We start from the raw sequence: 24,351 nt of genomic DNA, 5'->3' as shown, positions 1-24,351 counted from the left end.
AACATTGTTAATGGTGTTCACTTTCTGTGTACGTTGTCTCTGGGTCCTCACAGCAGGTTAGGGGGGACCCCAAAATATCAACCTCTTTTATCATCCAGTGTCTTTTTAAGCACTATCATGGCTGGAACCTTTGTTTTACATCTGGGAGTAGATTGTATTTTAAGGGCCTTCTTTGTAATATCATTGCAGTAGGCCTGTTTGTCCTAAAACTGTGCAATGCATTACAGCCTTTAGGGGCTACATATATGGTTATTATAATAATGCATTACTTTCAGAAACTTTATTTTCATGTGGTTATGCCCTCTAGGGGCTAACCATATGATTACAGGCTCATGTTTTTTTTTTCCAAATGTTATTGTTGTTGCAGTGTCCTCTAGGTACTGTTCTGAGCATTACAGATAACATACTATGATATTTGCGGAATTAAAACTCGCCCCATAATGTTTTGCAGGGCATTACTTTTACAAAACATTCTTGCTCATAACTCAACCTGTAGGGATCCTCAGACAATTGGACCACTTTTAAAAATGTTAACCACAACCTGTTCTTTCTGTCTACATCATCTCTGGGTCCCCACACTAGGTTAGTGGGGACCCCAAAATAATAACCCCTCACACCATTCAGTGTCCTTTTAAGCTCTCTTATGGCTGGAACTTTTGTTTTCCAGGTTGGAGTAGTTTGTGTTTTAAGGGCCTTCTGTGGAAAAATATTCCAGTAGGCTACAGGGCCACTGGAATTATGTGGCAAGAACAGTCCAGTTATGTATTTACAACGCCAATAACTGTAACTCAAGTACATTGGAGATCAATTGTATTGTAAATGCTTGTTTCTCATGGGTTTTTCTTTCTTTAGTGGTTTTGGAGTTGTTGAATGACCCTTTGTTTTCACGTGCATTAGCTTTCATTCAGTCTAGATTGTTTAAAATGTTTTCGCTTTTCATTCTACCTCTGTTTCATGCAAAATTCTACATCTATATTGTTGGCAGTTCAACTTGTGTAACCCTCCTAGTTTTAGGAAATCAACATCTAGGACATATGGCAAAATGGTGGTAAAGTGTTGGTGAATCTGGGGTCATTATCACTGCACCTGTAATTCGTAAAGCAATATTTGCCGTGACCCCTTCCCACAAACCAACTTCAATTTAGCTAAAACCAAACGAGAAACATTGTACCTTGTAGCTGAATTGTGGAGCGGCTCTCATACACTGCAATGCAAGAAAGCTGCTTTAAAATATGTTTTTTAATCCTTGATTACAGGGCAAAATAAATACAGCCTTTCAACTGGAAGTCATACAGTTGTGCCATTTAGAAATTTGAATAACACAAGAATTGCATTTATTTCACAAAATGTTGCTTCTTTAGCGTATATTATGAATCGTATCATCTAGACACAACCAGTCTCAGCTTAACATATGTGAGGGGACGCTCAAATCTTTAACATTTATTTCATTAAGATTATAGTTTCTGCAGCATTTCATGGACTCTTGTATTCTGTATTAATTTATCATTTCAAAATGTGTTTGATTCCATTATTCCATAAATATTACGACTAAACCTTCGGAACATCTTTGTCTACCTCTCTTAAGGTTGAAAGCATAATTTTCAAAAATAGAGATCTACAATGTAATTTAATTGTTCCACTTGAGGTTTTGAATTTCCCCTGAGGTTTGTATTTTTTTCTAATGACTGCACAGCAGGAACAAACAATATAGTTGACAATATGTACCTGAAAATATTTTTGAAGACACAATTATTAATTTGTAAAGCAGATGAATGCAATCACATTTCCCATATAAAGAGGGAACACAACATTGCAATTGTAAGTGAACGATTCAATTTAAATCCCATAATGTAATAAAAAACAATTTCCCTTTTCACCTTTTATCACTTATGTCCTAACCGCTGTCAGTGTGTGACTGAATCATCAAAGGACATGCACAGAAAATAAATTTCAACCATACAAAATTAAGCATGTTAAAAAAAATGATGAATAGTTGCGTGTAGCGTTGTGATTTCTTATTAGTTATTATAATGAAGTCATCTTCCTGTGGAATTTAGAAATTCCATCCACTGAGGTAGCCTTACAGCTGGATGGCAACACTCCGAGTTTAGGTGGAGGTAGCAGTACAAACACCAATATGTTAATATAATGGTAGGAGCTCTGGCAGATGGCCAACTATGCCTTTCAAGCTTTGTATCCTACCTAGTGCAGGATAGAAGGGAATGGTGGTGCCTTTTCGGTGTCTCACTGGAGACATCATTCTCACCAATACTTTAACGTACACTACATAGACCTTGATTATATGTAGCACCGTTCTGGGGTAAAGGTAAAATCGCTGTCAATTTTACTATAACGGTGCAGTCATTTTGCACCAGTACAGTGCAATTATGAGTAAAACTCCATGAAATGGGGACTTACTATGTGGGATCAATTTTCAGGTCATAAAACCACAAAGAAGTCACTATTCCACAATTCCACTAGGTTTCAACCACATACATTTATCACCTGCTCTGAGAAGATGGTACATGTATGTTCCAGCCTGTGGGTGAGGTGGAGAGCAAGGGAAAGGATGGGAGAAGTAGGGAAGAAATGGGATGCTAGTTAGTTTCCAGTAGCGGGGAATTACTGCCCCTCTAATAAACAACATGTGGAATGAGCCTCTGCTACTGCTGCTGTCATGGCCTCATTCAATTTTTCCAGCCAGAATTACCAAATGTAAAAATCAGGTACGTTTCTCCCACAAGCAATAAAACTGGGTACGGAAGAACCTAATGATTTAGGATCAGGCGCAGAAAAATTAATGCATGAAAACACGCTTTCTTTTCATTTCACCTATCAATGTCTTAGGAGTCTTTCGAACTACCTGTGTTCATAACTAGAAGGCATTTTTGTTTATTCATTCCCAAACTGCTGGGTCAATGGTGTTGCTTCCACTCTTGGGCTTTTCTTCCTCTGGAAGGAACTGAAATTATTTTTTCTCTGCATGTTTCAATACATTTGACTTTTTTCAGCAAGATCTTCGTTGCTTTCAATATCCCTCTGCTGTCGTACTGCCACCGCTCATTCCCAACGATCCCTCTTTTCTCTGTTGTGATATGGTGTATTGCTCCTGATGGCTGTCTCGCCCTGTACTTTCTGTTGTATCGTGACTTTAAAGTATGTACTAGTGGAATGTTATGTTTGGAATTTAGTGTGCGGATATTCACGTAATTTGTTTTTGAAGCAGACGCCTTGGGATCGGTTACAGTAACGAGTAATTAATTATCTCGTACCTTGTCTTGAGCACATTGACCACTCGCTCGAACAACTTTTGAATACCGCGTGCGTTTTCAACATACGCTCAACGCATGTTCAAGTTTCAGGCACCCCACCTTGAGGAGAAGGTTAGGATTCCCAGTGTGTTTCCTAAACACATGCAAACCACTTTGAACTGTTGGATATTGATTTGTTTAAGTTCAGGCGCACCTAATTTTCTCAGTCTCCCTCGCCCTCTCGTTGCCTCGTATTCAAATGGGGAAGCATAGAAAGTGATGAGGGACATTTGGGACAAACATTGACAAACAAAAAAAGATTGAGAGAAAATGTTTGGTGGCCAGGCATGGATTGTGATGTAGAGGAATGGGTTGAGAAGTGTAGCTTGTGTAAGAACAGTGAGAAAAGGTTAAGGGTTGGCAATCAATCATATTGAGGATCCAGGTAAAGTTTGGCATAGCGTGTGTGTTGATTTTATTGGACCGCTGGTGCACTTCAGTGCTCCCTTGAGGTTTGCCATGGTTATGGTGGATGTTCATTCCAAATTGATAGTAGTGAAATTTATGAGAGAGGTTACCACATGATCTACTATAAAGGTTTTGGAAGTAGTTTGTAGAGAAGAAGGTTATCGCTATAGAATCATCACAGTTAATGGTACCCAGTTGGTCTCAGCAGAGATGAAAAATGTCCTGGAAAATACAGGTGTCAAGCACTCTCGCACAAGTCTATATAATCCAGGGGCAAATGGCATAGTGGAGAGGGCCAATCTATTGGTGAAGGGGGCAATTCAGATGGCTTTGGCTAATGGTAATGGAGGTGAATCCATGGTGTCTAATATGAACTGTGCTTATCGTACAACACGGAATGGTGTTATGGGTGAGGTTCCTTTTGAGATGATGAGAGGAAGAAAAGCGGGGATGAAAATGTTTCCGGCATGGATGAGGAATTTATTAGATAATGGTTAATTTTTGGAAAAGGTTGGTAATAAGAGTCTTATAATTAAGAGGAAATTTGAAGAAAGCGACAATGGTGGAACCAGCATGAAAGGAACTAGCAAGGCTCAGAGAGGTGATTGGGTAAAAAGTAAGATTAATTCAGGGAAATGGAAAAAATTCCGAGGACCATTTAAGGTAAGGGAGGTGCATTGTTTTTTTGTTATTTTGCAAAATGGTGAGAGGTGGAACTTGAGGAAGGTGGCATGGTATGGTGGTGCCGATGCAGTACAGGTTGGAAAAAAGAATGGCTGTGCAGACGCAATAAGTGGTAGAGAAGAATCTGGCGGCAGCAGTTATATGATGATGGACGATGCGTCATTAACTAAAAAAAAAAATAATAGAGAATATGCTGATGTGAGTGGTGGTGTGAATGTCAGTGAAAGAGGAGAGTCTGGAGAACTAAGGAGAACTCAGAGAAGTCACAAGACTCTGGTGTATTTGAAGGACTTTGTAAGATAATGGGGTGGTGTATTAACCTTAGGCAGAGAAGTTTCTAAACGTGTTTTAGAGAAGTTATGAGTTAATTGAATGTCTAATTTATTTTATTGTCAATTGTTCACTATTTTCTTAATACTGTGGAATTGTATTTCCTTTTTATTATTATTGTTAGTTTTTTGTTTTTGTTTAAAGGGGAAAAACGTGTTGTATTGTGACTTTAAGGTATGTATTAGTGGAATGTTATGTTTGAAATTTAGTGTGCGGGCCTACGTGGCATTCGTCACTTTGTCAGTTACTTTGACTAGCTGGTGAGGGGATGCTGCACGGAGCCATTTCTCACAAAATAAATTATCTTTACTACTTATGTTGTGTCAGAGATTTATGCAGAAACACAACACTTTCTCCTCCCTCTTCCCTTATTTACATATTGGGTTCAGACTCCTTGTTAATGCTGGTAATCCCATGCTAGCCTTTATCCTGTTGGTGCTCTATAGATCCTCTCTGTTCTTCCCCTGTTGAGTCCATGCTGGAGCATGGGCACCAGAAATGGCCACCCACTATACTTATGTTATTAAAGTGCAAACATTGGCAAAGTTAAGAGCAATGTCTGTATTTATTTTCTGGAGAGATATTTTTTATACACTAGTATTGTTGCTATACTGTTTCAAGACAGCTATCACTTTGCTGCTGAATTCAGAAGCCATTTTGGAATGGTACAACAATTGTAGAATATACAGAAAAGCATTGCAGATTGCCACCTGCCACAATTGGATTTATCAATGTTTGTGCCTCAATTTGTCAAGAATTACCAATGCTAATACTATAGCACTGTACTTGTTCAAGTTTTGGCAAGCCAATAGGTCAAGCAAACCTGATTGGCTCCGTTAATCCTTGTCAGTCATGTGCTAGCCATGTTTGCCAGTGCCTCTTGCGCTGATATTTCTGAATATCATAAGTAAGCTTATTGATATAGTTCATAAAATGTTCCAGTTCCTCGGGCACCAATATAGCTAGAGTCATTAAAAAATCTGATTAATATAGATGATGAAATGGTCCAGTTAATTTCTATTTCTATTTCCAACTATTCCAGTTGGACATTGATCAACCGATCTGTCCATCTGTAAATGCAATAAGTGGTGGGTGATGGAAGTAAATTGTGGGTCTCAAATGATATATTTTAACAGTTTGTCTTTCTGTTATATTCCTTTTGGAAATTCCTTATTTTAAGATTTTGATGCTCACATCATTCTCAGTATAAATTATGATAAGGTTTCTTTTTCAATTAAAAAAAATGTGCAATTATCATTCTTGTGCAGGAAACTCACTTAATTGTGGCGTCAAAGTAGATATTTATTAAAAGGTTTAGATAGAGCCCTTGGAATACAATATTTGGGGGTCTGGCTATGCTATTCATAGATATGTATCATTATAAACTAAATAAGATAGCACATGATAGTAAGTGGAGGTGGGTGTTTGTAGAATTTGACAATGAAAGAAGAGATTTACTGTTGGCCCAAACGCGAAGAACCTCAATCCCTCAAAGACCTGTTCTCGGGCCCGGGAGTGATCAGATGTGATTCACATTTTTGTACTACTTGATTGATGGGCAGGTATGGCCCTGGGTGTTTAGGAAAGTGGATCTGCACAGTGAGTCATATGATAAAGCAAAGAGAGGAATACATTACAGAAGTACAATTTGATCAACATGCAGAAATGCAATAACCTTAACACAAGTTTTATGCCAGAGTTAATATGTAATTTTTCTTTCAGAAACTCTATGCCCTCATGGTAACTACATATATGATCCCCAAACCCTTCACATTCCTAATCCTCTTTTCCTAGTTAATCTGGATATCTCAATACATTACCTTTCCAGATGGTGATTTGATTGATCCTGGTTACCCGAGAAATGCTCAAAACAACACAATTTCATATTCCTACTAAGTTAGGTTATGTGCAATGCTGATAAACCTATCTAAAGATTGTAATCACAAACCTACATATCACAAGTTGCATTAAAATATCAACGTATTCTCTCTTCTCGCAAATTATTATATATCAAAAAAACGTTTAACTGCCTATCAGCACTCAGTAAGATGGGGATGCCTTTGAGTTTAAATACATCCAGTCTTTTCAGGAATTTAATAAACTGATGAACGGAGTCAGATTAAGATTCCAAGAACACAAGGTAAGAAGTATCACTATGACATGCGTAGTTCAGTAACCCTCACTATGCACCCTGACAACCACAACCAGACCTAGACGCCCATGCACCCACACCTCATGCTTACATACTGAATTACAGATGTACTCCACCAAGCACCATACACCCTGAAACTACCAACTGGCCATTTAAACTCATCATTAACACACACTCTGACGTACTCCATGCTACAGATGTTGCTTATCTCATCACCTATCACAGCCACACTTCATCACAGAAACATCACATAAACATGGTTCACACCCCCATCCTCAAATATCCTAGACATTATTTTTTTCCCCTCAGACTACAGGATCTTGCATGTAGATGAAGAAGGTAGACAGCCTCACCATCATCTGTAGTCCCTCCTCATCCTGTACCCCAGGCTAATAAACAACACTCAACTCTGGGGAACTTCTCATATGTCACTTCCAACTCTTCACAACTAATTCCACCACCTTAATTTACTGGCATTCTGAACAAGCCAAGGGCTTTACTAATTAATTCTCAAAGAGTTTCCACATTGTATCCATTTGACACACAAACCACTTGCAAGACCCTCAAATTCAAACTAACACACAGGCACATACAATGTTATAAACCTCCTGTTCAGTGAAAGCTATATGGAAGATCTGACAGCACATTCAAAATAAAAAGACCGCTTCTCTTCTGACACTCAACCCTATGCACTTCGATCCCTAAAATGGCCATCCTTCAAATACTAGTACCTTGCAGACTTATCCGACATCTCCTTCAATCTTTTCTTAGCAGACCTGCCTCATGGTCCAGCACAGATCAGCTCTCATGCTCCAAAGTTTAGCAACACTCCACTTCCATGACTGATGTATGCGGATGACCTAGTGTTACTCAGCCAGACTAAAATAGGCCTTCAAATGCACCAGAAGTCAACTGCTCTTACTGTTGACTTTAAGTGCCTCAAGGCGGCCCCAGGATTATACACTTTTTTACCATTGTTAAAAATAATCCATGCCAAATTAATTCCCACTATTGCCTATGGTAGCAAGGCCTAAAGAGGGAGAGACGCTGCACATCTTGCTAAAAAGAGAATTAAACTGTTTAAGATATTATTTCATGTACCTGGATACTTATCTTGTGCTCAGCTTCACCTTGAATTTGGCTTGGTGAGCAACACATCACCAGGCAGGGAGATTTTGTTAAACTCTGTTATAAATTAAAAATGGGCAATTGGGAAACACTAAATTTCCATTTATGGTTAGAAATCCAGACCAGAGCTTACTTGTGGCCAGATATTATCTAACCAGCCCTCTGTCATTATTAGATTTAATGGAACTATAGGAGAAGTTCACTACATACTCTTTGGCCAAGACTTTGATTAACAAGTCCATCAAATCAAGTTTATTGATTACATATGAAGCAGTCTTCTCCATGCATACCTGGCTCACAAAGGCATTCTACACTAAGCTAGCTCCCCAGACGCACCTGGGCACAGCCATCAAGGCCCACCTTAAAAAGATTTTATGAGGGTTTGAATGGGCTTCTTGCCCTCACTTCAACATCTTCCCCACTGTAAGCGCACTAGCACGACAGATCTTGGCCGACTCAGTGCTAATTTTCCAGAAATCTTGGTTCACCAAGTCTGTATCTGCAAGGCTATGTTACACTCTAAGATCAGCTTGGAACCAGAGTGGGATACGTCGGTGTAGACCTTAAATATTAGTATAATTCGATGCAACGGATATGCAGCTAACCTGCAGGCTTACACAATATTTGATAAGCTGGATCTGGAAATTACTAGCCTATCAGTAGCCTTTTCCTAAATGACTCATCATGATCCTGACAAATGACAGGCCGGCCACGCTTTTTTAAATGTTGTATTTAATAAGCTATTCATTGAAATTAATTTAAGTGTTTTTATCTCAAATTTGTAATCAGCACTTTGTGCAAAGATTTTAATTAACTATGCACTTAATAAATTACTACTTCAACTACTATTACTATTTCTCACCTACTCTTTAACAGCAAGATCATTGAAAAATTAAATGTATGCACAACTGCTAGGTCACATACCATCTCCTACAGAAATCATACTGAAGCATGGAGGCATCAGCCGTAGACACCACAGGTAATGCTCTCCGTATCACAGATAAAGTTGACCTTTGCTTCTTCATAGTGCTGAACCTCGAAAACACTTTTTACACATTGACCACCCACTCTCATCCATGCCCCAAAGATTCAAATGGAATTAATTGGTAAAGTTTCTCACTGATTTGCTTCTTGCCTAATCAGGCAACATTAGTTCATTCACATGGGCATCTCCGGTCCCAGAAATTCTGTTCAAATACCAAGTCCCATATTTATACTCTTTTTGCGCCAGATTTTTTTTTACCCAAATTCGTCAGAAACTTAACTCCATATTTATACTTTGGTGCTAGACCCGTCCAGCGCCAAAGTTATGGAGTTTGAGTTATTTTTTGGACGTGAAAACCTACCTTGCGCTAATGACATGCAAGGTAGGCGTTCCTGTGCAAAAAATGACTCTAAGGCATGTGCGCCTTATTTATCCTCCGGCGTCAAAATGATGCACAGGAAGAGGTGGGCCTTAAAGCATGGTGCCCAGCCAGATTTGCGCCGTTTTTTAACGCCTGCATCAGGGCAGGCATTAAGGGACCTGTGGGCTCATTTCCATGGTGGGAGACCATGGAAGCAGTCCACGGGTGCCCTTCCCTGCACCCTAGCCCCCCCCTGGAGGACACCCATGGATGGGGGAACCCATCCATGGTGAGTGCAGGTAAATGCAGGTAAGTATATATATATTTTTTTAAAGTGCCATGGGGGGGGGCTAACTTGGGCCCACCTACATGCCACTGTGCCAAATGGCCATGCCCAGGGGACAGAAGTCCCTTGGGCATGGCCATTAGGCAGGGGGGCATGACTCCTGTCTTTCCTAAGACAGGAGTCATTTCCATGGGGGTTGTGCATCAAAAAATGCCGCAAGTCAAGTTAGAGCCAATATTTTTGACTCTAACCTGACTTGCACCATTCTTTGGCGCACAACCCCCAGTCTTCCCTTCTCATATCTTTATCCTCTACACCAAGCCAAACTGGAGTTCTCTTGCAGACAGCATCCCCCTCAATGTTTTGATCCTCAGAAGATATTTTCTGGAATATGCAGATGACTTAGTTATCTTTCATCAAACCTACATTAATCAACAGAGGGCCCTAACTGAATTACATACATGTAACATATTAAATAGGCTGTAGGTTAACCAGAACCAAGGGCTTGGTCTTTGGCTGTTTTAAAATAAGAAAAACATAAGATGTTTATCTTTTCTTCTGCATATATTGTCGGGAGTGTAGGTCACCAATATGTGCACACTGCGTTATACTTGATCACCTTTAAAACATAAGGAAGCTTCCTTAATTGTTGCACTGTGCAAAATTACACAGCTTCACTGCTGAATCCGTTTTAAAATTAACCTGGGTCAGATTGCTGCCTGCTTTAACGTACTACCTTCAAGCTTAACTGGCAAGATTTTAGTCTTTCCTGGATTTGTTACAGTGTAAGGGTATTAAGAAGATCTTTTACTTGCCTTCGAGCCCTCACAAGTTAGAGATCTGCATATAATCTGGGCTACTTAAAGAAGACATTGCTTGTAACCCAGCCTTTTTAAAATAAAGCCATCACATTATAAATGCACTTCAAGGGTCACAAAATGCTATTCGAAAGACAATCGTCACTGAACCCAATCAAAATGGCAATCTTTGGGCAAATGAAATAGATATGGCAATACGGAATTTCGAGATGGAAACCTTTTGGGGACACAGTTTGCCAAAAGCTATTTCGAAAGTTGCAAAAATCTCAACTTATTCTCTCTTCTCCCAAAGTGGTCTTCGCTGAATACGCACAATTCAGACATACAGATCTGATACATTATCGTGTAACCGATGTGAGACGCAAGACTGTTTAAGAGAATCCTTAAAGGAGCACTGCAGACATATCATTCATATGCGATTATTGTTTTTTATCCAGCAGCAGATTTCAGAGGAGCGTAGCTGTCAACAGAATGACAAACAAAACTGAAAATTGTGCAATTAGGAAGAGAATCAATCTTGCGCTGCCTATGCTGTTGCCAAGAAAGGAAAGTGAAGGAAAATTCTTTTGAAACATATATTTTGACACAAGATGCAGAGATGCTTTGAGGAATTGCCTGAATACACGGAATATGACACAGCTGTGTAATACTTCTATATTGAGTTTAAGAAAACGCTCTCTAATCAACATTAACCATTGTTAGCAGGTCAGAGTAAACTTACAAAGAGACACACCTAGGTCGGTGAACCTTTTGGACCACGTTCAGGGACTTCCCAGGACCAGATGTCTTTTTGACATCACAGATCAATGGATCAATGACCCAATCAATAATCACAGTAACTAATCAATAAACTAATCAATAACATTTAATATGAATAAGTTAACAAACCATGACCTTTCAGTCATGAAAAACCAGGCCAGTTTAGTTAAGTGTTAGGATATTTATTTCCCTATTTGTTACACATCTAATATCATGTTTATTAGTCTCAAAAGCTATAAGATCGTCAAAACCACTAATATTTGGCAATCAGAGCACAACTTCATTAAGGCATAAATTATGATCATTTAGTATTTAAGCACATCATTAATATGTATGAACTTAGCAGAGTCCCATTAGTACATGATTCAACAAAGCAAGAACTCAGTCATTTGTCTATTTGCGTCAGATTATTTGTGAACACCTTAACTTACCTCGAATTAGCATCAGCATGTTGGGCTTCATGCAAAACATTTTAGCAAACACGAATTTAGAAAACATCTAACTATGGACCTTATCAAAATAGCAGTTGGTCACTAGAAAGAAAAGGCAAACAGACAATTACAATTTCTGCATCAGATAGTTACCAGTTCAACAGATCAGCAAACACTGTCAGTCTTCGTCCCCAGGGCATCAGTTGATTCATCATCAGCAGAGATAAGATGAGGCAAATTCTCAATGTAGCATAGTTAAAGAATAGGACTCTGCCCTCATATGGAGGGGAAGTAAGCATAAGGTAAGTAGAGGATGGTTCAAAAGATAAACGACAAGCAAACAAAGTACAAAGTCTCTGTCACTCTGCATCTCAAAAGGATCTGTCTGTCCTTGGGTCACTCTGTTAAATCAAATCTCCCTAATTAGCTCATAATTCCTCATTGGATAATACTTGGTGCATCTTTATCTTTGTCCAATAATCCTTCACGAACTTTACTAGAATTTTCCACAAACCACTGTTCTCATGTCGCCGATTGGTCCATGTTATTGACGTCTTCATCGGTTAGAATGTCAGGTAAGAAAAGTTACACTTTACGCTCCAGTCAGTGGTTCCATTGTTTTCCTCTACTCCAGGCAGCCTTGCACCTGTTGAGAATTACACTGTTGCATTCAGCAAGAATGTCTCCTTGAGCAAGTCGAGTCCCATGAGAAAGAATTTACTACGGCTACACACACATAACTTCTGGAAAAGTACAGCTTTGTGTCTTTCAGGAAAACAGCACATTGCATGTTAGAAAATACAGTTTAATATGAGACCAGGCAGCTAGGCCCAGACCCTCGCTAAGCTAAGGCCTAACGATTTTATAAGCAAACTCCTAATACATGATTCTAATTATGATATGCTAATGCAAATTCAAAACAGTAGTACATAATTAATTCATCATTAATAAGTTTCATTAGTCTTCGTATACATTGGTAGCCACTCTCCGTGGGCACATTTCATACTCGTGCATTATTTTCTATGTTAACACATTTTCTATGCAGCTTCATTACACAATATATTGCAAGCTTTTCATGTTAATATTGCTTTTGAAAAACACACTCCAACAGTCCCTCCTCTGATGACTCTTGTCATCACATAAACCTTCCTCCAGAAATTTTACATATTAAAATTCTCTCAACTCAATTTCCTCCCTTATTGGCTATCCCTTTGATTTTGCCCTATACAATTTTTCCCTTTGTTTTTCTTCCCTCCTCTTATTATTTTTCGCCATTTTGAATTTTATTCTCTTACTAATTTTACATGCCACCCATAATCCAAATAAGCAAGCTATAACAATCAATATTCCCTGTACAATTTTTGACAATATCCCATGCCAAATGTTACTAAGCCAATTTCCCACTGAAGCAAATCCCTTTCCAACCTTTTCTCAGACACCTGGTTCCTTCAATTCCTTCAAATCCATATTGTCCTTAGTCATGTTAGTAAGCATACTTCTAATCTCATTACTATTATCTGGTATTTAGGCACAACAATGACGCTCATTGAGCATCTTACAAACTCCGCCATTTTTTGCTAAAAGAATGTCTAAAGCAAGCCTGTTTTGAAGAGTCATAGCCCTCTCCGCAGTATGCTCAGTATCCATCAGGAGTATAGCCCCTGAAAAATTTGTCAGCATGTTATCCACAATAGTAGACAACTTTCAAATCTTTATGGAAGGAATTATCGCCCCAAATACGTCTCCTACTACACCAGCAGCGAGTTTCTCTCTTCTGTCTAGTACAATGTAATTCAGACAATTTAGGAAACCTTTTCAAATCGTCAAGTTGATATATCTTTGGGAAAATACCATGTCCCTTACCATCCTTTTGGAAGACGGTAATAAGCATTAAGTCCACATATATAATAGATCCTTGGGATCGCAGGTCCATTTAACATGAACGTCCATTTACTCCAAAACAAAAACACATGCTTACATTCACTCATTCCCACAAACACATTGTCATAATATGACTTTGGCCTAGATATGCAAAGCTTCCCTATATGTAGTGCATCTAAAGCTAACTTCCCTTGTTCTCTAATTGCACCATACCCTTCACTACTAGCAAAAACCCCTGCTGCAATCATTTTTGTAACTTGCCCTTTAATGCCCTTTTTCTATCTTCTGTGTGATCTAGAAAGTTTTTCTCTACAGGTGAAAGCAAGCATGTCAAGTTATTGCAGTGTGCATAAGAGGTGCTAATCGTTAATGTTGACTCAAAGAAGCCTTTAACTAACCTTATACTACAGTATCTAGCTACCTCACTCAAATCTTCTATTATATGCACATAAGAAAACACAAGATCATAATTTGAGTAAAAGTATTGAATCTCTTCCTGGTTATAGAATCTTGTTAGTAGAAGACTACAACTTATCCCATACGTTAGTGGCAAACTGTGATAGGTAACCCCCTCTTTTACTGAAACAGGAATTTGTGTACACACAAAGCAATCTTTCGCATTCATTGTGTCAACATACTCACTCAGCTAGCGATAGAAAACTTTAGTGGATAGTTCCCCTTTTGCGTTAGTTCCCTCATGGAAATATTTTGTATCCAGCTCAAACCTCCCCCAAGCTGTTAGTGCAGTGGTAGTCTCAGGAATTGTAGCATTGTTAGTCCCACTCTTATCCATTAATGTCAAACCCACAACCACAACCATAATGAATATCACACACACAACACCTAACCCAACACCCAAATATTTACAATGCCTACTCCCCCTATTATCCTCTCTGGTGTTAGCCATGATCTGTAAAAAATCAGAAAGTGAAGGATGGTTAATTCAAACAACAACAGAGGATGGTTAGAAACAATCTTCTTCTTCTTTTTTTTTTTTTTTCTCACAACAAAGTCAAACAAGCGAAAGTCTTCCTTCAGCAATTATATACAGCTTGCATTTGCTCTCCCAGGATCCTAGTCAATTCAGGTTAGCAGCTTGTCACAATCGTTTTTTCAAAAGTCAATTTAGGTTTTCAAAGTCTCATCCAGTAAATTCTCAGTCTCTTTTCTCATTATTTTTTCTCAACTTTAATTCGATCTTTGTACTAATTCAGTCTCCTTCAGTCAGACTCAGGTGCCAAAGTATTGACCTGGAACTTCTCGATCAAAGCAAAACGCCAAGAGCTCTTGTTGCCAATCAGCTCTTGTTGCATACGCCCATTCAGGACCTGCGTTTGCTACTCTCGCTCTCTTCAACTTGCGATCACCTTGCAACTCCCCTTCACTTAGATCTTCTCTCCTTGTTGTATCAACTTCTTACTCTATTGCATCTTCAACAACCACCTCTCCTCTTTTCACTTGCAATTCTGGCCACTTATCTCCTTTCAGTGTCTCTCTGGTCTTTTATCTCTCTTGTGGCAACCGTTCGCCCTCCTCAGGCTCTATGGTGTTTTCTCTTGATGGATCTACAATTTGCTCAGGAGGAGTTTGGACACTCTGACTCTCTTCCACTTCAACTCCTTCGCCTTCTCGGTCTGTAAAATGCTTTAGCTCATTCCCATAATCGTCTGCTTCTGGGAGAACCGCCTTCTGATTAGGCTCTCCTGCCGCCTCAGTTGAGATAGGCTCACTGTCACCCCTCTGGGTCTCTCCTCCTTCGTCTCTTACTGAAGTGACCAAGCCGTCCTCAACGGGCTTTCCTTCAGTCTCAGTTCCCCTTCGATCACTCTCCGGCCCGAGACTTTCTTTTCTGTTGTTGCCACTTCCAACAACTCAACTTCCTCATCAGTTGGACACGTCACCTTTTTCATGTGGCTGGCATGGATCCATTTCAGAATTCCCACAAACTTCACAGCAGTAGTAGTCGTTAGTTTCACTTGATATGGCCCCTTCCAACGTGGCTCCAAACACGTCTTCCTCACGTGTTTCTTGATGACAACCCAGTCACCAGCTTTCAGTTTGTGTCCTGGATCATTTATCGGTGGCAGGGTGGTAGCTTCCACCTGGTGAGAAAAAGAGCAGACCACATCAGCCAGACCCTTGCAGTAGTCCAACACCATATCATCCGTGATATTCACAAGAGCATTCGCAGGCATTGCGGGCAGTCTCATAGCTCGCCCATGAGAATCTCATGAGGAGACAGTCCTGTTTTCTTGTTAGGTGTATTTCTCATTGACATTAGCACCAAAGGTAATGCATCGGGCCATTTCAAATTCGTGGCTGCACACATTTTCGCCATTCTCGACTTCAGGGTACCATTCATCTGCTCCACTATTCCTGATGCTTCAGGGCGATAACTACAATGCAACTTCTGTTCAATGTTCAATGCTGCGCACAATAGCTTAACCACCTCGTTGTTGAAGAGACTTCCTCTATCTGATTCTAAAGAGTTCGTAAATCTGAAACGTGGTATCAATTCCCTAAGCAGCAGCTTCGCTACTGTGAGGCTGTGTCATTCCTGCGTGTAGGGTACGCTTCAATCCAACGACTAAAGATACACACAATCACAAACACATACCTCAAGCCTCCACACACAGGCATCTCAATAAAATCCAATTTCATTCTGCTAAATGGACCTCCAGCTCTCCCAATGTGGCTCAAATTCACCACTGTCCCTTCCCCCGCATTCATCTGTTGACAGATGATACACCTATGGCAAATTACTTCTGCAGCTTGTCTGAACTTCGGGTTTAACCACTCAATCTTGAACAACCTGATCATGGCACCCCTCCCAATATGTGCTCGACCATGGTAAAACCTTGCAAATTGTGACAAAAGACTGTTAGGCAGGACTATTTTCCCTTCATTTGAAACCCATAAGTCATCTGGTCTTTGTACGCATTGCATCCTAACCCAAGAATGCTTCTCATCTTTGATGGCCCGACCCTGCAAAAATCTCAACTCTTCTAACATGTCAATCACCCTGAAGGCGTAACCTGTGCATGTCTCATTTTCCTTTTAGGTAACAATTCCTACTGATCTTTAAACGATATACAGTTCAATGCGCAAAAGACGCAAAGTCTTGTGACTTCAGGTGAGCACTGCATTTCACCACGGCAATTTCATGAGGTAACTGAATCGCGTGCAACAACTCCTTAATTCTCTCACCATTTTTCACTGGCGAACCAGAAGAGGTCAAGAAACCCCTCTGTGACCATAGTTGGCCAAAATCATGGACAATTCTGAATCCGTATCGGCTATGAGTATAGATAGTCACTCTCAACTGGGCAGCAGCATGGCAAGCTCTAGTAAGAGCGATAAGTTCAGCTACTTGGGCATAAAATACTCCTTGAAGCCAAGAAGCTTCCAGGATGCTAGAAATTGTGCATACAGCATATCCGGCTCTCAGTACTCCTACTGAATCTCTCAAACATGAGCCATCGACAAAGATAATTTGGTCATTTTCTTCCAATTGGGTATCTTTAATAACAGGCCTCGGTTTGGTGCACATTTCTGTTACCTCAAGACAATCATGTTCTACATCTTCAACCTCTGTGTTTTCATTTGGAAGCAAAGTTGCCGGGTTCAACACTGTACATCTCTTCAACGTTACATTTGGTGACCCTAATATAATCGTTTCATATTTTGTCATTCTAGCATTAGTCATGTGCTGCGTCTTAGTATGAGTCAACAATATTTCAACTGAGTGAGGGACCATGACTGTTAGGGGATGTCCCCTCACACTGTTTGAGGCATGCAGACAACCCGGTAAGGCTGCTGCAACTGGGTCCAAAGTAGCTGAAAAATATGCTACTGGTCGGTTAACTCCTCCATCGACCTGTGTCAGGACATACAAAGACCAAGCATCACGTTCATGACAAATCAGAACAAAAGGCTTTGTGTAATCAGGCATACCTAAAGCTGGAGCCCTACACGTGCTCTCCCTTAACTCAGTAAATGCTTTCATTTCTTTTTTTTTCAACACTATGACATCTGGCCCTTCTTTGTCTGTCAGCCTCACCAATGGCTTGGAGATGACTGAGAAATTCTGGATCCACTGACGACAGTGACCCACCATTCCAAGGAGCATCCTAACATCTCTCCGTGTAGTTGGGGGATTCATCTGTAACAGTGCAGTTACTCTTTCCCTGGATAATTTCCTCGACCCTTTATCAGTTTGATGATATAAGTACTTCACCTCTTTCTGGCAATATTGCAATTTCTTGGGGGGACACCTTGTGTCCGTTCTTCCCTAGGTGATTCAGGAAGGCAATCAAGTCATACTTGCACTCATCCCTTGTTTTAGAAGCGATCAACAGATCATCAATGTACTGCACTAGGGTAGATTGAAAAGGCAATTCCAACAGCTCCAAATCCTTCTTCAGTATTTGATTGAATATGGAAGGTGGTTCCGAAAACCCTTGAGAAATTTAACACCAACTGCAAACCTTGTCCAGGAATTTAAAACTAAAGAGAAACTCTCTGTCCTCATGAAGAGGCACAGAAAAGAATGCTTGGGACAAATCAATTACTGTGAACCATTCTGCATCACATGGAATCTGAAACATAATCACAGCTGGATTTGGCACCACTGGGCAGCATTTCACCACTATGTCATTAATCTTTCTCAAATCTTGGACAATTCAAACCTTCCCACAAGGTTTTTTCAGTCCCATTATTGGTGAATTACATGGACTGCTCATCACTTCTCTCAAGACTCCCTGTTTCACGAAATCTGCAATTACTGTAATTGTGCCGCCTTTATAAGGACATCTTGCGCCATATGATACTGCAGAACCTGGGGGAACACAGCATTTGGCTTCACACTGACTTTAACGGGTTCTACTCCTTTTATCAGTCCTACTTCTTTCCCTGTCAAATCCCACACTTTCTCCTGGATGGTTCCCTGCAAGACTGCTGGGAGATCAGCCACTGTGAACATCGGGAAGAAGTTAATCAGAGGGTACTCCTCGTCAGTAGTCTCGGTTTCAGGCTCTGAAACCTGCTCCTCTTCTCCTTCATCATCACTGTTTGTCTGAACCTCAATTCCCTCATTTGAACAGGTGATTGAACACGTTGTCTTGCACAGTAAATCTCTTCCCTGTAGGGACACAGGACTTGAATCGCACAGCACAAATCTGTGCAATCCCTGGAAGGAGCCAAGCTCAACCTGAACCGGATCTGTGATTGGCTTAGTCACAAGTTGGTTTGCTACTCCCACTACCTTATCTGTACGTCCCGAAAGAGGCAGCTTCGGAACCTCTGCACTTCTGACTGTAGAGTTTGTAGCTCCTGTGTCGACCAAGAATGAAACCTTGTGACCCATTACCTTTCACTGAACATAGGGCCCTTTCTGATCTACCTCTAAGGATGCTGCAAACCTGCACTCCTCACTATCTGCACTCTCGTCTGACCATTCATCGTTTATTCCATTCTCACCACGCAATGGGAACTGTTGCACTGTGTTATTTTGACTCATTCTTTGACCTGTGACCTGTTGAGGAAGCATCAACTGTTGCTGTTCCATTGGCACTAAAGGCACTTGCATTTGCTGTCTAGGTACCATGGGAACCTGCTGTTGCATTTGTTGTACCTGCATCGGCTGTATACGTGTCATCTGCACCTGCTGCATGGGTTGAAAACCCTGCATCTGATTCATATTATTCTGAAAGTTCGGATTAGGACCTCTCAGTCTCGGTCCATTAACATTTTGAAATGAGCTGACATCATTGCTTTGTTGAACAACACTCTCCTGCACCATCATATGGGCATTCCCGTTTCCAATGTCCAACGACCGCGCAACATCAGGGTAACATCTTCTTCATCCCCTGCACATCATTTTGAACCATTACAGTGTTCAAATCTGGACTTCGATTCACAAAACCTCTGCGACCCCTGCCTCTCATTTGCGCTTGAAACATCCTGTTTCCTTGCGGCTGTTGCACCATCTGCTGTAGGCAACCTCCCTGCATTCCTGACTGTGCTGCCTTAATTTGCATCACCGTCACTTTCTCCTTCAACTTTCTCTGCTTCAACTCAGTCTCATCACTACAGTACTTTGCATACTGCATCACCTCATCAATCGGCTTTGCTTGCCAGCAAATCAAGTGACTCTTAATCATTTGGCTAATCTCAGGTCTCAATCCTTCAACAAATCGAAACACAAGGTGATTCATGTCCTTCGCCTCAACAACCTCTGTACCACTGTAGTGCTTGAACACCTTCAACAACCTCTCATAATAGGCATGTATCGACTCCTTGGTTTCCTGAGCCGTCTGATCAATCTTTTGCCAATCAATATTCTTCGGCGAAACCCTCGATTTCAGAAACTCAATCACCTTATAATAATACTTCATCACCTCAGGAGACGGTGCTCCTGTGATTCTGTCCCTTGCCGGTTCCTCGGTTGGCCAATCCACATCCCTCTTGCACTCAAGCCACAAATCAGCTGGGAATATGATCTCAAAGAGAGTATTCAGGTCTTCCCAAAGGCATTTAGCAAGTTTCACAAACCTGTCCGTCTGCTGATACCATTCTATTGGCTTCTCCCTCAGCCTGGGAAAGTCATTCGTAAATGACAGAATATCACCTCTAGTCCACGTCACATGGACAAGAACCCCTCCAGCAGTCTCTCTCATTGGTAGCATCTTTACTGCACCCGTATCCGGTAAGGCTTTTGCTGACTGCTCTATGCAATCACTTTTCCTCTTATCTCTTTTCTTCGCCCATCTGCCTCCCACTTCTCTAAGGCTCCCCAAACTTGTGCACTCTGCAGTATCTCTTTAAAGTGTGCCTTCATTCCAGTAGACCTCACTTGTTCGAAATCCTTCGGCTCAAAGTCTAACCTATAACTTCTCTTCAGATGTTTGGTATTTTTTAAATCTATTCCGTATTTAACTGCCAAGTTTGCCAACCTCTGGTGCACCCTGCTCACTTCTTTGGTTATCTTTGGACACAAGTATCTCATTTCAGCTTCCGTGCATGACTCTAACCTGTTCACTCCCATGCTCCCTTCAACAAGTTCATTGTACTCCATGCCCAACCTCAAAATTCAGGTACTCTTCTTCTTCCGTTCTCCCTGCTGCTGCAGGAGTAATCTGTGGAGTATTAAGCTTGTCTAACCAGTCGTTCAACTGTTGTGCTGTTAACCCTTGTAAGGAGATATTCCCAGTCTGCACTAAAGGTGTCTGCGGTACATTCGCACTCGTGATCTACGGAGTTAACAGTCTCGAACCTGACTGTCTCATGGCCTCTGTAGGAGCCCCAATCGGACTGAAGTCTAACAAAGACCTAGATCCTTTAAATGTCGGTTCCACTGGAGTGATTCCTTGAGAGCTCCCTACGAACCCTCCTCTTGTCATCTCTTGAGTCATTATCCCTTAATCGCATACACTAGGCTTTGCCTGCGCATACAACAGTACTGGTGGACCAACTGTAATGGGTAAGGATCGGGCGTCTGGCGTCTGTCTATTTCCCAAACCCTGTGGGGTATTAACTCCCATGTTCTGGTTCATTATTGGTGCCATGGCTGACAGCAGTCCTGCGACCAAAGTATAACTCGGAATCATTTGCTGCTGTACCTGAGGCAGTAAAGATGGAGTTGGATCAGTCTGAATCAGCTTTGGTCTCGAACATGCCGGCTCTGTCCGCACCATCAGATTTGTGGTAGTCTCTAAAATTGGGACATCAGGGTAAAGTCTCTGAACCTGTGGTGGTTGCTGCTGAGACTGCATACCTTGAGCAGTGGACACGCTGAACCTACTCTGCACCGGAACTGGTGTTGAGACAGGACTACCCTGTATCGGGCTTGTTGCCACCTTGTCTTGAATCGAACCTGCAGGACATGTACCAGTACTAGGTCTATTGACATCTATCTCATATGGTGGTGGTTGGTCATTCAGCAACTGATTAAGGAACTCATCATCGTCCGAGTCATTTAACTCTGACCAGGTCTTCCTACCCTCTTTGTCTTTGGAGGGACTTTTGTCAGACTTACAAGTAGCTTTCCCCCTCTTGTCTTCACCTTCTTGAGCTATTGCTGGAAACAGCCTGACCCCATCTATTGTTTCTCTCCTCCAAACTCTCTGTGCACTGTCCCACCTAGCCTCCGCTAGTGTCTTTTCTGCTTTCCTCATTCTCCTCTCAAATTTCTGTTGCTGTTGTCGTATTGCCATCAGTTCCCAAATTGCTAATGCCTCAAACTGTGCTGGCCTCAGAGGTGGCTTTACCTCATTTAGCACCCTCTGCAAATTTTCCAAAACCCTCAAATTGAACGTTCCGTGCTCCGGAAACGCAAAACACCCTTCTTTCTCTGTTGCTTTGCACCATTGCTTTAGCCAAAGACATGGCGCGACACCCTTTTACTCCATTACAGCATAAGCCGGTGTATTCTTTGGCGGTGTAACTTCCCCTACACTTGCGGTAATACATACGCCTCCCCTCAAAGCGCTCTTAAAAACCTTGAAAAATTTCAGTTTACGTCTTTTATTTTATTCACACTCGAATCAGGAAGTGACTTTAATTCCCAGAACTCTCTTCGCCTACCTTCTCAACCAACTGCCCCTCACGGACAGCTGCCAATCCGTGCGTGACCCTTCTCACTAACCAATCTATCCCAGCGTGGCTCCAATGACGTCACACTCACACACACTGCAGCTGACAAAGTCTTGCGGCTTGTCCTCCCACTCTCAAATTCACACAAACTAATGCAATATATTGCGAGCACCAACAAAAACTCAAATTTGCCGGTTTACTACAGGAAAGGGTAACACAATCGCTTCAGAACTTTACAGAGATTTCGCTTAGCCTTGGCCGCTACTCTTTCCTTATCAGATCCCGCACTCGCAAGCAAAATTTGACCCGCAAATTTTACTCTCGACTTGTCAATGGGTCATTCTAGTGCACTTTAGAACTAACAAAAATCTCCATCGAAGTTTCATTCATTCACTTTGACTCATACTCGACTTGTCGACTTCACCATCGACCTATTAAACCGCGCAAATTACAACATAAACCAAGTGTCTAATACACTTATCAATATACTCCGGAGTCTTAAACCACGCAGGGCCTGTACATCATCAACAACCACGTGGACAATTTTTGAGCACAAAGCGCCACACTCACATGAAGTTTGCCGACTTCCCTACTCTCATACTGCGGAGTACGCACACTCCTACTAAACTATCACCATCTGGCCTAAATCCTCACAAACTTCACAATTCACCTGCGGTATGCATAAGCCGTGCAAGCGCCAACCCTACTTCATCCACACTATCACTAGAACGCCGAGAACATACTCAAACTCCCTTCAGCAAGCTCTGAGGTTCCGGGAAAGTTATTCAGGACTTAGGGGCACATAATCTCTCCAATTTGCATCATCGAAAAAGAAAAAATTTCCCAAAACCCAATTTTCCGATACACCTTGCTTACTTCAAAACCACGCCCATCAATTCATCAATTCCTACCGGTCCTTTTGAATCACCAACTCTATCAAACGTGGTCCCTCGCCCTGGGGCCCCAAAGGGCCAAACCATACGCACTGCTACCAAAAACTGTTAGCGCGTCAGAGCCTTGATAAGTAAACTTACAAGGAGACACACCTAGATCGGGGATCCTATGGACCATGTTCGGGGACTTCCCAGGACGAGATGTCTTTTTGATATCACAGATCAATGGATCAATAACCCAATCAATAATCACAGTAACTAATCAATAAACTAATCAATAACATTTAATATGAATCAACAAGTTGAACAAACCATGACCTTTCAGTCATGAATAACCACGCCAGTTTAGTTAAGTGTTAGGATATTTATTTCCCTATTTGTTACACATCTAATATCATGTTTATTAGTCTCAATAGCAATAAGCTTGTCAAAACCACTATTATTTGACAATCAGAACACAACTTCATTAGGGCATAAATTATGATCATTTAGTATTTAAGCACATCATTAATATGTATCAGCTTAGCAGAGTCCCATTAGTACATGATTCAACAAAGCAAGAACTCAGTCATGTGTCTATTTGCATCAGATTATTTGTGAACACATTTACTTACCTCGAATTAGCATCAGCATGTTGGGCTTCATGCAAAACATTTTAGCAAACACGAATTTAGAAAACATCTAACGATGGCCCTTATCAAGATAGCAGTTGGTACCTAGAAAGAAAAGGCAAACAGACAATTACAATTTCTGCATCAGATAGTTACCAGTCCAACAGATCAGCAAACAGCGTCAGTCTTCGTCCTCAGGACATCAGTTGATTCATCATCAGCAGAGATAAGATGTGGCAAAGTCTCAATGTAGCATAGTTAAAGAATATGACTCTTCCCTTGTATGGAGGAGAAGTAAGTATAAGGTAAGTAGAGGATGGTTCAAAAGATAAAGTACAAGCAAAAGAAGTGGAAAGTCTCTGTCTCTCTGCGTCTCAAAAGGATCTGCCTGTCCTTGGGTCACTCCGTTAAATCAAATCTCCCTAATTAGCTCATAATTCCTCATTGGATAATACTTGGTGAATCTTTATCCAATAATCCTCCACGCACTTTACTAGAATTTTCCACAAACCACAGTTCTCATGTCGCCGATTGGTCCATGTTATTGATGTCTTCATCGGTTAGAATGTCTGGTAAGAAAAGTTCAATTTTACGCTCCAGTCAGTGGTTCCATTGTTTTCCTCTACTCCAGGCAGCCTTGCACCTGTTGAGAATAACACTGTTGCATTCAGCAAGAATGTCTCCTTGAGCAAGTAGAGTCCCATGAGAAAGAATTTACTAT

Source organism: Pleurodeles waltl, chromosome 2_1 (genome assembly GCF_031143425.1).
Source record: "Pleurodeles waltl isolate 20211129_DDA chromosome 2_1, aPleWal1.hap1.20221129, whole genome shotgun sequence".
NCBI classification, from domain to species: domain Eukaryota; kingdom Metazoa; phylum Chordata; class Amphibia; order Caudata; family Salamandridae; genus Pleurodeles; species Pleurodeles waltl.
This window is presented reverse-complemented; position numbering follows the sequence as displayed.